Source organism: Phyllobates terribilis, unplaced genomic scaffold (assembly GCF_046119375.1).
Source record: "Phyllobates terribilis strain yellow unplaced genomic scaffold, ASM4611937v1 Scaffold_1049__1_contigs__length_452226, whole genome shotgun sequence".
Lineage (NCBI taxonomy): Eukaryota > Metazoa > Chordata > Amphibia > Anura > Dendrobatidae > Phyllobates > Phyllobates terribilis.
The window spans coordinates 48,483-62,244 of NW_027363809.1; the positions used below are offsets into that span (position 1 = coordinate 48,483).

Below are 13,762 nucleotides of genomic sequence, written 5' to 3' on the forward strand. Positions count from 1 at the left end.
ATTAATCAGCAACCCTCCTGCTAAGGGTAGACAGCTGCTCGTTCCACCCCCCCCCGCCTTAATTGGTTCTCCTCCCTTCCAACGGTGTTGAGGCGGGTGGGAACAGCCGGGGGTTGAGGGTACTGTGCTAAAAGAGGTGGAGTTATGCAGATCTAAAACGCGTGGATTGCAGCAGCAGCAAGCCGAAAAGTGCAGGCATGTGAGGGATCTAGAGGTTGACAGCATGTCTTCTTAACGGGAGTCCAGGTGGCCATCTCCACAAATGGACTTTTCAGAATCCTTGGGTGGCACCGTAGTCGGAAACCAATTCTGGTTATCGCTTCTCGGCCTTTTGGCTAAGATCAAGTGTAGTATCTGTTCTTATCAGTTTAATATCTGATACGTCCCCTATCTGGGGACCATATATTAAATGGATTTTTAGAACAGGGAGATGGAAAAAGAGCTTGCTCTGTCCACTCCACGCATTGACCTGGTATTGCAGTATCTCCAGGACCGGTGCACCCCTTCTTTAATGCAGTTTCTAAAATCAGAAAGAATTGAATTCAATGCTTTTTGTTCATTTTGCTTGTTTGTCGGATTTTGGGATGGACTCTTTGGCTTTGCTTTTCTTCTCCTCATTGGATTTTTCATGTTAAAAGTTGCAGAAGCCAGATGACAAGCTCATTTTGGTTCAACTTCAGCAACTGTGCATTGCATTGCCATGTAATGTAATGTAATGCAATGCTATCTATCTAGCTCTCCCTCTATACTTCCTTTTGGATAAACAGACATATTAGGCAAGCATTTTGGAGCTTTCACCTAAATAACTACAGGTGGTGAGATAAGCTGCACAATATAATTGACCTTTCAGTATATTGTTGCACACACACCATCTATTTAGCAAATGCCCTTGTTATCAACAGCAGCCTTTTAAACTCACCTGAGCTAACAGGTATGTGAGCTGGTTACTCTGCTGCGCTTAAAATTTCTTTTTTGGTTTGCTACAATGCCTTTTCTGAAACGTTGTCTCCCTCTGCTGGAACACTGACTTCTTTCATTTAATGCCTGCAGACTATAAAAGAGAAACCAACCCAAAAAGTTTGGTTGATTAGTCTGTGGCATTCTTTTAAACTGTTGCTTATGGCGGTCTCTGTGAGCTTCTCAGTGACATTCAGCCATCCAGGTATCCCGCCTGCAGTAGACGGAATGTGGCAATGGAACGCTGGCTGCGCGTGTCATAATAGGCTCTGAGCCTTTATATACCTGCGCACAGCAGCAACCACCTTCAGTCTGCTGCTGGACAGCCAGCAGCAGCAGCAGCAGGAGAGGTAATTAATCAGCAACCCTCCTGCTAAGGGTAGACAGCTGCTCGTTCCACCCCCCCCCCCGCCTTAATTGGTTCTCCTCCCTTCCAACGGTGTTGAGGCGGGTGGGAACAGCCGGGGGTTGAGGGTACTGTGCTAAAAGAGGTGGAGTTATGCAGATCTAAAACGCGTGGATTGCAGCAGCAGCAAGCCGAAAAGTGCAGGCATGTGAGGGATCTAGAGGTTGACAGCATGTCTTCTTAACGGGAGTCCAGGTGGCCATCTCCACAAATGGACTTTTCAGAATCCTTGGGTGGCACCGTAGTCGGAAACCAATTCTGGTTATCGCTTCTCGGCCTTTTGGCTAAGATCAAGTGTAGTATCTGTTCTTATCAGTTTAATATCTGATACGTCCCCTATCTGGGGACCATATATTAAATGGATTTTTAGAACAGGGAGATGGAAAAAGAGCTTGCTCTGTCCACTCCACGCATTGACCTGGTATTGCAGTATCTCCAGGACCGGTGCACCCCTTCTTTAATGCAGTTTCTAAAATCAGAAAGAATTGAATTCAATGCTTTTTGTTCATTTTGCTTGTTTGTCGGATTTTGGGATGGACTCTTTGGCTTTGCTTTTCTTCTCCTCATTGGATGTTTCATGTTAAAAGTTGCAGAAGCCAGATGACAAGCTCATTTTGGTTCAACTTCAGCAACTGTGCATTGCATTGCCATGTAATGTAATGTAATGCAATGCTATCTATCTAGCTCTCCCTCTATACTTCTTTTTGGATAAACAGACATATTAGGCAAGCATTTTGGAGCTTTCACCTAAATAACTACAGGTGGTGAGATAAGCTGCACAATATAATTGACCTTTCAGTATATTGTTGCACACACACCATCTATTTAGCAAATGCCCTTGTTATCAACAGCAGCCTTTTAAACTCACCTGAGCTAACAGGTATGTGAGCTGGTTACTCTGCTGCGCTTAAAATTTCTTTTTTGGTTTGCTACAATGCCTTTTCTGAAACGTTGTCTCCCTCTGCTGGAACACTGACTTCTTTCATTTAATGCCTGCAGACTATAAAAGAGAAACCAACCCAAAAAGTTTGGTTGATTAGTCTGTGGCATTCTTTTAAACTGTTGCTTATGGCGGTCTCTGTGAGCTTCTCAGTGACATTCAGCCATCCAGGTATCCCGCCTGCAGTAGACGGAATGTGGCAATGGAACGCTGGCTGCGCGTGTCATAATAGGCTCTGAGCCTTTATATACCTGCGCACAGCAGCAGCCACCTTCAGTCTGCTGCTGGACAGCCAGCAGCAGCAGCAGCAGGAGAGGTAATTAATCAGCAACCCTCCTGCTAAGGGTAGACAGCTGCTCGTTCCACCCCCCCCCGCCTTAATTGGTTCTCCTCCCTTCCAACGGTGTTGAGGCGGGTGGGAACAGCCGGGGGTTGAGGGTACTGTGCTAAAAGAGGTGGAGTTATGCAGATCTAAAACGCGTGGATTGCAGCAGCAGCAAGCCGAAAAGTGCAGGCATGTGAGGGATCTAGAGGTTGACAGCATGTCTTCTTAACGGGAGTCCAGGTGGCCATCTCCACAAATGGACTTTTCAGAATCCTTGGGTGGCACCGTAGTCGGAAACCAATTCTGGTTATCGCTTCTCGGCCTTTTGGCTAAGATCAAGTGTAGTATCTGTTCTTATCAGTTTAATATCTGATACGTCCCCTATCTGGGGACCATATATTAAATGGATTTTTAGAACAGGGAGATGGAAAAAGAGCTTGCTCTGTCCACTCCACGCATTGACCTGGTATTGCAGTATCTCCAGGACCGGTGCACCCCTTCTTTAATGCAGTTTCTAAAATCAGAAAGAATTGAATTCAATGCTTTTTGTTCATTTTGCTTGTTTGTCGGATTTTGGGATGGACTCTTTGGCTTTGCTTTTCTTCTCCTCATTGGATTTTTCATGTTAAAAGTTGCAGAAGCCAGATGACAAGCTCATTTTGGTTCAACTTCAGCAACTGTGCATTGCATTGCCATGTAATGTAATGTAATGCAATGCTATCTATCTAGCTCTCCCTCTATACTTCCTTTTGGATAAACAGACATATTAGGCAAGCATTTTGGAGCTTTCACCTAAATAACTACAGGTGGTGAGATAAGCTGCACAATATAATTGACCTTTCAGTATATTGTTGCACACACACCATCTATTTAGCAAATGCCCTTGTTATCAACAGCAGCCTTTTAAACTCACCTGAGCTAACAGGTATGTGAGCTGGTTACTCTGCTGCGCTTAAAATTTCTTTTTTGGTTTGCTACAATGCCTTTTCTGAAACGTTGTCTCCCTCTGCTGGAACACTGACTTCTTTCATTTAATGCCTGCAGACTATAAAAGAGAAACCAACCCAAAAAGTTTGGTTGATTAGTCTGTGGCATTCTTTTAAACTGTTGCTTATGGCGGTCTCTGTGAGCTTCTCAGTGACATTCAGCCATCCAGGTATCCCGCCTGCAGTAGACGGAATGTGGCAATGGAACGCTGGCTGCGCGTGTCATAATAGGCTCTGAGCCTTTATATACCTGCGCACAGCAGCAGCCACCTTCAGTCTGCTGCTGGACAGCCAGCAGCAGCAGCAGCAGGAGAGGTAATTAATCAGCAACCCTCCTGCTAAGGGTAGACAGCTGCTCGTTCCACCCCCCCCCCGCCTTAATTGGTTCTCCTCCCTTCCAACGGTGTTGAGGCGGGTGGGAACAGCCGGGGGTTGAGGGTACTGTGCTAAAAGAGGTGGAGTTATGCAGATCTAAAACGCGTGGATTGCAGCAGCAGCAAGCCGAAAAGTGCAGGCATGTGAGGGATCTAGAGGTTGACAGCATGTCTTCTTAACGGGAGTCCAGGTGGCCATCTCCACAAATGGACTTTTCAGAATCCTTGGGTGGCACCGTAGTCGGAAACCAATTCTGGTTATCGCTTCTCGGCCTTTTGGCTAAGATCAAGTGTAGTATCTGTTCTTATCAGTTTAATATCTGATACGTCCCCTATCTGGGGACCATATATTAAATGGATTTTTAGAACAGGGAGATGGAAAAAGAGCTTGCTCTGTCCACTCCACGCATTGACCTGGTATTGCAGTATCTCCAGGACCGGTGCACCCCTTCTTTAATGCAGTTTCTAAAATCAGAAAGAATTGAATTCAATGCTTTTTGTTCATTTTGCTTGTTTGTCGGATTTTGGGATGGACTCTTTGGCTTTGCTTTTCTTCTCCTCATTGGATTTTTCATGTTAAAAGTTGCAGAAGCCAGATGACAAGCTCATTTTGGTTCAACTTCAGCAACTGTGCATTGCATTGCCATGTAATGTAATGTAATGCAATGCTATCTATCTAGCTCTCCCTCTATACTTCCTTTTGGATAAACAGACATATTAGGCAAGCATTTTGGAGCTTTCACCTAAATAACTACAGGTGGTGAGATAAGCTGCACAATATAATTGACCTTTCAGTATATTGTTGCACACACACCATCTATTTAGCAAATGCCCTTGTTATCAACAGCAGCCTTTTAAACTCACCTGAGCTAACAGGTATGTGAGCTGGTTACTCTGCTGCGCTTAAAATTTCTTTTTTGGTTTGCTACAATGCCTTTTCTGAAACGTTGTCTCCCTCTGCTGGAACACTGACTTCTTTCATTTAATGCCTGCAGACTATAAAAGAGAAACCAACCCAAAAAGTTTGGTTGATTAGTCTGTGGCATTCTTTTAAACTGTTGCTTATGGCGGTCTCTGTGAGCTTCTCAGTGACATTCAGCCATCCAGGTATCCCGCCTGCAGTAGACGGAATGTGGCAATGGAACGCTGGCTGCGCGTGTCATAATAGGCTCTGAGCCTTTATATACCTGCGCACAGCAGCAGCCACCTTCAGTCTGCTGCTGGACAGCCAGCAGCAGCAGCAGCAGGAGAGGTAATTAATCAGCAACCCTCCTGCTAAGGGTAGACAGCTGCTCGTTCCACCCCCCCCCGCCTTAATTGGTTCTCCTCCCTTCCAACGGTGTTGAGGCGGGTGGGAACAGCCGGGGGTTGAGGGTACTGTGCTAAAAGAGGTGGAGTTATGCAGATCTAAAACGCGTGGATTGCAGCAGCAGCAAGCCGAAAAGTGCAGGCATGTGAGGGATCTAGAGGTTGACAGCATGTCTTCTTAACGGGAGTCCAGGTGGCCATCTCCACAAATGGACTTTTCAGAATCCTTGGGTGGCACCGTAGTCGGAAACCAATTCTGGTTATCGCTTCTCGGCCTTTTGGCTAAGATCAAGTGTAGTATCTGTTCTTATCAGTTTAATATCTGATACGTCCCCTATCTGGGGACCATATATTAAATGGATTTTTAGAACAGGGAGATGGAAAAAGAGCTTGCTCTGTCCACTCCACGCATTGACCTGGTATTGCAGTATCTCCAGGACCGGTGCACCCCTTCTTTAATGCAGTTTCTAAAATCAGAAAGAATTGAATTCAATGCTTTTTGTTCATTTTGCTTGTTTGTCGGATTTTGGGATGGACTCTTTGGCTTTGCTTTTCTTCTCCTCATTGGATGTTTCATGTTAAAAGTTGCAGAAGCCAGATGACAAGCTCATTTTGGTTCAACTTCAGCAACTGTGCATTGCATTGCCATGTAATGTAATGTAATGCAATGCTATCTATCTAGCTCTCCCTCTATACTTCTTTTTGGATAAACAGACATATTAGGCAAGCATTTTGGAGCTTTCACCTAAATAACTACAGGTGGTGAGATAAGCTGCACAATATAATTGACCTTTCAGTATATTGTTGCACACACACCATCTATTTAGCAAATGCCCTTGTTATCAACAGCAGCCTTTTAAACTCACCTGAGCTAACAGGTATGTGAGCTGGTTACTCTGCTGCGCTTAAAATTTCTTTTTTGGTTTGCTACAATGCCTTTTCTGAAACGTTGTCTCCCTCTGCTGGAACACTGACTTCTTTCATTTAATGCCTGCAGACTATAAAAGAGAAACCAACCCAAAAAGTTTGGTTGATTAGTCTGTGGCATTCTTTTAAACTGTTGCTTATGGCGGTCTCTGTGAGCTTCTCAGTGACATTCAGCCATCCAGGTATCCCGCCTGCAGTAGACGGAATGTGGCAATGGAACGCTGGCTGCGCGTGTCATAATAGGCTCTGAGCCTTTATATACCTGCGCACAGCAGCAGCCACCTTCAGTCTGCTGCTGGACAGCCAGCAGCAGCAGCAGCAGGAGAGGTAATTAATCAGCAACCCTCCTGCTAAGGGTAGACAGCTGCTCGTTCCACCCCCCCCCGCCTTAATTGGTTCTCCTCCCTTCCAACGGTGTTGAGGCGGGTGGGAACAGCCGGGGGTTGAGGGTACTGTGCTAAAAGAGGTGGAGTTATGCAGATCTAAAACGCGTGGATTGCAGCAGCAGCAAGCCGAAAAGTGCAGGCATGTGAGGGATCTAGAGGTTGACAGCATGTCTTCTTAACGGGAGTCCAGGTGGCCATCTCCACAAATGGACTTTTCAGAATCCTTGGGTGGCACCGTAGTCGGAAACCAATTCTGGTTATCGCTTCTCGGCCTTTTGGCTAAGATCAAGTGTAGTATCTGTTCTTATCAGTTTAATATCTGATACGTCCCCTATCTGGGGACCATATATTAAATGGATTTTTAGAACAGGGAGATGGAAAAAGAGCTTGCTCTGTCCACTCCACGCATTGACCTGGTATTGCAGTATCTCCAGGACCGGTGCACCCCTTCTTTAATGCAGTTTCTAAAATCAGAAAGAATTGAATTCAATGCTTTTTGTTCATTTTGCTTGTTTGTCGGATTTTGGGATGGACTCTTTGGCTTTGCTTTTCTTCTCCTCATTGGATTTTTCATGTTAAAAGTTGCAGAAGCCAGATGACAAGCTCATTTTGGTTCAACTTCAGCAACTGTGCATTGCATTGCCATGTAATGTAATGTAATGCAATGCTATCTATCTAGCTCTCCCTCTATACTTCCTTTTGGATAAACAGACATATTAGGCAAGCATTTTGGAGCTTTCACCTAAATAACTACAGGTGGTGAGATAAGCTGCACAATATAATTGACCTTTCAGTATATTGTTGCACACACACCATCTATTTAGCAAATGCCCTTGTTATCAACAGCAGCCTTTTAAACTCACCTGAGCTAACAGGTATGTGAGCTGGTTACTCTGCTGCGCTTAAAATTTCTTTTTTGGTTTGCTACAATGCCTTTTCTGAAACGTTGTCTCCCTCTGCTGGAACACTGACTTCTTTCATTTAATGCCTGCAGACTATAAAAGAGAAACCAACCCAAAAAGTTTGGTTGATTAGTCTGTGGCATTCTTTTAAACTGTTGCTTATGGCGGTCTCTGTGAGCTTCTCAGTGACATTCAGCCATCCAGGTATCCCGCCTGCAGTAGACGGAATGTGGCAATGGAACGCTGGCTGCGCGTGTCATAATAGGCTCTGAGCCTTTATATACCTGCGCACAGCAGCAGCCACCTTCAGTCTGCTGCTGGACAGCCAGCAGCAGCAGCAGCAGGAGAGGTAATTAATCAGCAACCCTCCTGCTAAGGGTAGACAGCTGCTCGTTCCACCCCCCCCCCGCCTTAATTGGTTCTCCTCCCTTCCAACGGTGTTGAGGCGGGTGGGAACAGCCGGGGGTTGAGGGTACTGTGCTAAAAGAGGTGGAGTTATGCAGATCTAAAACGCGTGGATTGCAGCAGCAGCAAGCCGAAAAGTGCAGGCATGTGAGGGATCTAGAGGTTGACAGCATGTCTTCTTAACGGGAGTCCAGGTGGCCATCTCCACAAATGGACTTTTCAGAATCCTTGGGTGGCACCGTAGTCGGAAACCAATTCTGGTTATCGCTTCTCGGCCTTTTGGCTAAGATCAAGTGTAGTATCTGTTCTTATCAGTTTAATATCTGATACGTCCCCTATCTGGGGACCATATATTAAATGGATTTTTAGAACAGGGAGATGGAAAAAGAGCTTGCTCTGTCCACTCCACGCATTGACCTGGTATTGCAGTATCTCCAGGACCGGTGCACCCCTTCTTTAATGCAGTTTCTAAAATCAGAAAGAATTGAATTCAATGCTTTTTGTTCATTTTGCTTGTTTGTCGGATTTTGGGATGGACTCTTTGGCTTTGCTTTTCTTCTCCTCATTGGATTTTTCATGTTAAAAGTTGCAGAAGCCAGATGACAAGCTCATTTTGGTTCAACTTCAGCAACTGTGCATTGCATTGCCATGTAATGTAATGTAATGCAATGCTATCTATCTAGCTCTCCCTCTATACTTCCTTTTGGATAAACAGACATATTAGGCAAGCATTTTGGAGCTTTCACCTAAATAACTACAGGTGGTGAGATAAGCTGCACAATATAATTGACCTTTCAGTATATTGTTGCACACACACCATCTATTTAGCAAATGCCCTTGTTATCAACAGCAGCCTTTTAAACTCACCTGAGCTAACAGGTATGTGAGCTGGTTACTCTGCTGCGCTTAAAATTTCTTTTTTGGTTTGCTACAATGCCTTTTCTGAAACGTTGTCTCCCTCTGCTGGAACACTGACTTCTTTCATTTAATGCCTGCAGACTATAAAAGAGAAACCAACCCAAAAAGTTTGGTTGATTAGTCTGTGGCATTCTTTTAAACTGTTGCTTATGGCGGTCTCTGTGAGCTTCTCAGTGACATTCAGCCATCCAGGTATCCCGCCTGCAGTAGACGGAATGTGGCAATGGAACGCTGGCTGCGCGTGTCATAATAGGCTCTGAGCCTTTATATACCTGCGCACAGCAGCAGCCACCTTCAGTCTGCTGCTGGACAGCCAGCAGCAGCAGCAGCAGGAGAGGTAATTAATCAGCAACCCTCCTGCTAAGGGTAGACAGCTGCTCGTTCCACCCCCCCCCGCCTTAATTGGTTCTCCTCCCTTCCAACGGTGTTGAGGCGGGTGGGAACAGCCGGGGGTTGAGGGTACTGTGCTAAAAGAGGTGGAGTTATGCAGATCTAAAACGCGTGGATTGCAGCAGCAGCAAGCCGAAAAGTGCAGGCATGTGAGGGATCTAGAGGTTGACAGCATGTCTTCTTAACGGGAGTCCAGGTGGCCATCTCCACAAATGGACTTTTCAGAATCCTTGGGTGGCACCGTAGTCGGAAACCAATTCTGGTTATCGCTTCTCGGCCTTTTGGCTAAGATCAAGTGTAGTATCTGTTCTTATCAGTTTAATATCTGATACGTCCCCTATCTGGGGACCATATATTAAATGGATTTTTAGAACAGGGAGATGGAAAAAGAGCTTGCTCTGTCCACTCCACGCATTGACCTGGTATTGCAGTATCTCCAGGACCGGTGCACCCCTTCTTTAATGCAGTTTCTAAAATCAGAAAGAATTGAATTCAATGCTTTTTGTTCATTTTGCTTGTTTGTCGGATTTTGGGATGGACTCTTTGGCTTTGCTTTTCTTCTCCTCATTGGATTTTTCATGTTAAAAGTTGCAGAAGCCAGATGACAAGCTCATTTTGGTTCAACTTCAGCAACTGTGCATTGCATTGCCATGTAATGTAATGTAATGCAATGCTATCTATCTAGCTCTCCCTCTATACTTCCTTTTGGATAAACAGACATATTAGGCAAGCATTTTGGAGCTTTCACCTAAATAACTACAGGTGGTGAGATAAGCTGCACAATATAATTGACCTTTCAGTATATTGTTGCACACACACCATCTATTTAGCAAATGCCCTTGTTATCAACAGCAGCCTTTTAAACTCACCTGAGCTAACAGGTATGTGAGCTGGTTACTCTGCTGCGCTTAAAATTTCTTTTTTGGTTTGCTACAATGCCTTTTCTGAAACGTTGTCTCCCTCTGCTGGAACACTGACTTCTTTCATTTAATGCCTGCAGACTATAAAAGAGAAACCAACCCAAAAAGTTTGGTTGATTAGTCTGTGGCATTCTTTTAAACTGTTGCTTATGGCGGTCTCTGTGAGCTTCTCAGTGACATTCAGCCATCCAGGTATCCCGCCTGCAGTAGACGGAATGTGGCAATGGAACGCTGGCTGCGCGTGTCATAATAGGCTCTGAGCCTTTATATACCTGCGCACAGCAGCAGCCACCTTCAGTCTGCTGCTGGACAGCCAGCAGCAGCAGCAGCAGGAGAGGTAATTAATCAGCAACCCTCCTGCTAAGGGTAGACAGCTGCTCGTTCCACCCCCCCCCCGCCTTAATTGGTTCTCCTCCCTTCCAACGGTGTTGAGGCGGGTGGGAACAGCCGGGGGTTGAGGGTACTGTGCTAAAAGAGGTGGAGTTATGCAGATCTAAAACGCGTGGATTGCAGCAGCAGCAAGCCGAAAAGTGCAGGCATGTGAGGGATCTAGAGGTTGACAGCATGTCTTCTTAACGGGAGTCCAGGTGGCCATCTCCACAAATGGACTTTTCAGAATCCTTGGGTGGCACCGTAGTCGGAAACCAATTCTGGTTATCGCTTCTCGGCCTTTTGGCTAAGATCAAGTGTAGTATCTGTTCTTATCAGTTTAATATCTGATACGTCCCCTATCTGGGGACCATATATTAAATGGATTTTTAGAACAGGGAGATGGAAAAAGAGCTTGCTCTGTCCACTCCACGCATTGACCTGGTATTGCAGTATCTCCAGGACCGGTGCACCCCTTCTTTAATGCAGTTTCTAAAATCAGAAAGAATTGAATTCAATGCTTTTTGTTCATTTTGCTTGTTTGTCGGATTTTGGGATGGACTCTTTGGCTTTGCTTTTCTTCTCCTCATTGGATTTTTCATGTTAAAAGTTGCAGAAGCCAGATTACAAGCTCATTTTGGTTCAACTTCAGCAACTGTGCATTGCATTGCCATGTAATGTAATGTAATGCAATGCTATCTATCTAGCTCTCCCTCTATACTTCCTTTTGGATAAACAGACATATTAGGCAAGCATTTTGGAGCTTTCACCTAAATAACTACAGGTGGTGAGATAAGCTGCACAATATAATTGACCTTTCAGTATATTGTTGCACACACACCATCTATTTAGCAAATGCCCTTGTTATCAACAGCAGCCTTTTAAACTCACCTGAGCTAACAGGTATGTGAGCTGGTTACTCTGCTGCGCTTCAAATTTCTTTTTTGGTTTGCTACAATGCCTTTTCTGAAACGTTGTCTCCCTCTGCTGGAACACTGACTTCTTTCATTTAATGCCTGCAGACTATAAAAGAGAAACCAACCCAAAAAGTTTGGTTGATTAGTCTGTGGCATTCTTTTAAACTGTTGCTTATGGCGGTCTCTGTGAGCTTCTCAGTGACATTCAGCCATCCAGGTATCCCGCCTGCAGTAGACGGAATGTGGCAATGGAACGCTGGCTGCGCGTGTCATAATAGGCTCTGAGCCTTTATATACCTGCGCACAGCAGCAGCCACCTTCAGTCTGCTGCTGGACAGCCAGCAGCAGCAGCAGCAGGAGAGGTAATTAATCAGCAACCCTCCTGCTAAGGGTAGACAGCTGCTCGTTCCACCCCCCCCCCGCCTTAATTGGTTCTCCTCCCTTCCAACGGTGTTGAGGCGGGTGGGAACAGCCGGGGGTTGAGGGTACTGTGCTAAAAGAGGTGGAGTTATGCAGATCTAAAACGCGTGGATTGCAGCAGCAGCAAGCCGAAAAGTGCAGGCATGTGAGGGATCTAGAGGTTGACAGCATGTCTTCTTAACGGGAGTCCAGGTGGCCATCTCCACAAATGGACTTTTCAGAATCCTTGGGTGGCACCGTAGTCGGAAACCAATTCTGGTTATCGCTTCTCGGCCTTTTGGCTAAGATCAAGTGTAGTATCTGTTCTTATCAGTTTAATATCTGATACGTCCCCTATCTGGGGACCATATATTAAATGGATTTTTAGAACAGGGAGATGGAAAAAGAGCTTGCTCTGTCCACTCCACGCATTGACCTGGTATTGCAGTATCTCCAGGACCGGTGCACCCCTTCTTTAATGCAGTTTCTAAAATCAGAAAGAATTGAATTCAATGCTTTTTGTTCATTTTGCTTGTTTGTCGGATTTTGGGATGGACTCTTTGGCTTTGCTTTTCTTCTCCTCATTGGATTTTTCATGTTAAAAGTTGCAGAAGCCAGATTACAAGCTCATTTTGGTTCAACTTCAGCAACTGTGCATTGCATTGCCATGTAATGTAATGTAATGCAATGCTATCTATCTAGCTCTCCCTCTATACTTCCTTTTGGATAAACAGACATATTAGGCAAGCATTTTGGAGCTTTCACCTAAATAACTACAGGTGGTGAGATAAGCTGCACAATATAATTGACCTTTCAGTATATTGTTGCACACACACCATCTATTTAGCAAATGCCCTTGTTATCAACAGCAGCCTTTTAAACTCACCTGAGCTAACAGGTATGTGAGCTGGTTACTCTGCTGCGCTTCAAATTTCTTTTTTGGTTTGCTACAATGCCTTTTCTGAAACGTTGTCTCCCTCTGCTGGAACACTGACTTCTTTCATTTAATGCCTGCAGACTATAAAAGAGAAACCAACCCAAAAAGTTTGGTTGATTAGTCTGTGGCATTCTTTTAAACTGTTGCTTATGGCGGTCTCTGTGAGCTTCTCAGTGACATTCAGCCATCCAGGTATCCCGCCTGCAGTAGACGGAATGTGGCAATGGAACGCTGGCTGCGCGTGTCATAATAGGCTCTGAGCCTTTATATACCTGCGCACAGCAGCAGCCACCTTCAGTCTGCTGCTGGACAGCCAGCAGCAGCAGCAGCAGGAGAGGTAATTAATCAGCAACCCTCCTGCTAAGGGTAGACAGCTGCTCGTTCCACCCCCCCCCCCGCCTTAATTGGTTCTCCTCCCTTCCAACGGTGTTGAGGCGGGTGGGAACAGCCGGGGGTTGAGGGTACTGTGCTAAAAGAGGTGGAGTTATGCAGATCTAAAACGCGTGGATTGCAGCAGCAGCAAGCCGAAAAGTGCAGGCATGTGAGGGATCTAGAGGTTGACAGCATGTCTTCTTAACGGGAGTCCAGGTGGCCATCTCCACAAATGGACTTTTCAGAATCCTTGGGTGGCACCGTAGTCGGAAACCAATTCTGGTTATCGCTTCTCGGCCTTTTGGCTAAGATCAAGTGTAGTATCTGTTCTTATCAGTTTAATATCTGATACGTCCCCTATCTGGGGACCATATATTAAATGGATTTTTAGAACAGGGAGATGGAAAAAGAGCTTGCTCTGTCCACTCCACGCATTGACCTGGTATTGCAGTATCTCCAGGACCGGTGCACCCCTTCTTTAATGCAGTTTCTAAAATCAGAAAGAATTGAATTCAATGCTTTTTGTTCATTTTGCTTGTTTGTCGGATTTTGGGATGGACTCTTTGGCTTTGCTTTTCTTCTCCTCATTGGATTTTTCATGTTAAAAGTTGCAGAAGCCAGATG

The 13,762-nt window shown here is 45.2% G+C and overlaps 11 non-coding genes across 11 annotated transcripts; all 11 read left to right on the forward strand.

Moving 5' to 3' along the window:
* Nucleotides 1-315: 315 nt before the first annotated feature.
* LOC141242750 (U2 spliceosomal RNA) lies at nucleotides 316-506 on the forward strand. The gene has a single exon (XR_012307121.1). It is a non-coding gene; the product is annotated as a U2 spliceosomal RNA (small nuclear RNA).
* A 1,121-nt stretch (nucleotides 507-1,627) lies between these two features.
* On the forward strand, nucleotides 1,628-1,818 carry LOC141242751 (U2 spliceosomal RNA). Its single transcript, XR_012307122.1, has one exon. It is a non-coding gene; the product is annotated as a U2 spliceosomal RNA (small nuclear RNA).
* A 1,119-nt stretch (nucleotides 1,819-2,937) lies between these two features.
* LOC141242752 (U2 spliceosomal RNA) lies at nucleotides 2,938-3,128 on the forward strand. The gene has a single exon (XR_012307123.1). It is a non-coding gene; the product is annotated as a U2 spliceosomal RNA (small nuclear RNA).
* Nucleotides 3,129-4,248: 1,120 nt separating this feature from the next.
* On the forward strand, nucleotides 4,249-4,439 carry LOC141242753 (U2 spliceosomal RNA). Its single transcript, XR_012307124.1, has one exon. It is a non-coding gene; the product is annotated as a U2 spliceosomal RNA (small nuclear RNA).
* A 1,119-nt stretch (nucleotides 4,440-5,558) lies between these two features.
* Nucleotides 5,559-5,749, forward strand: LOC141242754 (U2 spliceosomal RNA). Its single transcript, XR_012307125.1, has one exon. It is a non-coding gene; the product is annotated as a U2 spliceosomal RNA (small nuclear RNA).
* Nucleotides 5,750-6,868: 1,119 nt separating this feature from the next.
* Nucleotides 6,869-7,059, forward strand: LOC141242755 (U2 spliceosomal RNA). The gene has a single exon (XR_012307126.1). It is a non-coding gene; the product is annotated as a U2 spliceosomal RNA (small nuclear RNA).
* A 1,120-nt stretch (nucleotides 7,060-8,179) lies between these two features.
* Nucleotides 8,180-8,370, forward strand: LOC141242756 (U2 spliceosomal RNA). The gene has a single exon (XR_012307127.1). It is a non-coding gene; the product is annotated as a U2 spliceosomal RNA (small nuclear RNA).
* A 1,119-nt stretch (nucleotides 8,371-9,489) lies between these two features.
* On the forward strand, nucleotides 9,490-9,680 carry LOC141242758 (U2 spliceosomal RNA). Its single transcript, XR_012307128.1, has one exon. It is a non-coding gene; the product is annotated as a U2 spliceosomal RNA (small nuclear RNA).
* A 1,120-nt stretch (nucleotides 9,681-10,800) lies between these two features.
* LOC141242760 (U2 spliceosomal RNA) lies at nucleotides 10,801-10,991 on the forward strand. Its single transcript, XR_012307130.1, has one exon. It is a non-coding gene; the product is annotated as a U2 spliceosomal RNA (small nuclear RNA).
* A 1,120-nt stretch (nucleotides 10,992-12,111) lies between these two features.
* Nucleotides 12,112-12,302, forward strand: LOC141242761 (U2 spliceosomal RNA). Its single transcript, XR_012307131.1, has one exon. It is a non-coding gene; the product is annotated as a U2 spliceosomal RNA (small nuclear RNA).
* Nucleotides 12,303-13,423: 1,121 nt separating this feature from the next.
* LOC141242762 (U2 spliceosomal RNA) lies at nucleotides 13,424-13,614 on the forward strand. Its single transcript, XR_012307132.1, has one exon. It is a non-coding gene; the product is annotated as a U2 spliceosomal RNA (small nuclear RNA).
* Nucleotides 13,615-13,762: the final 148 nt, after the last annotated feature.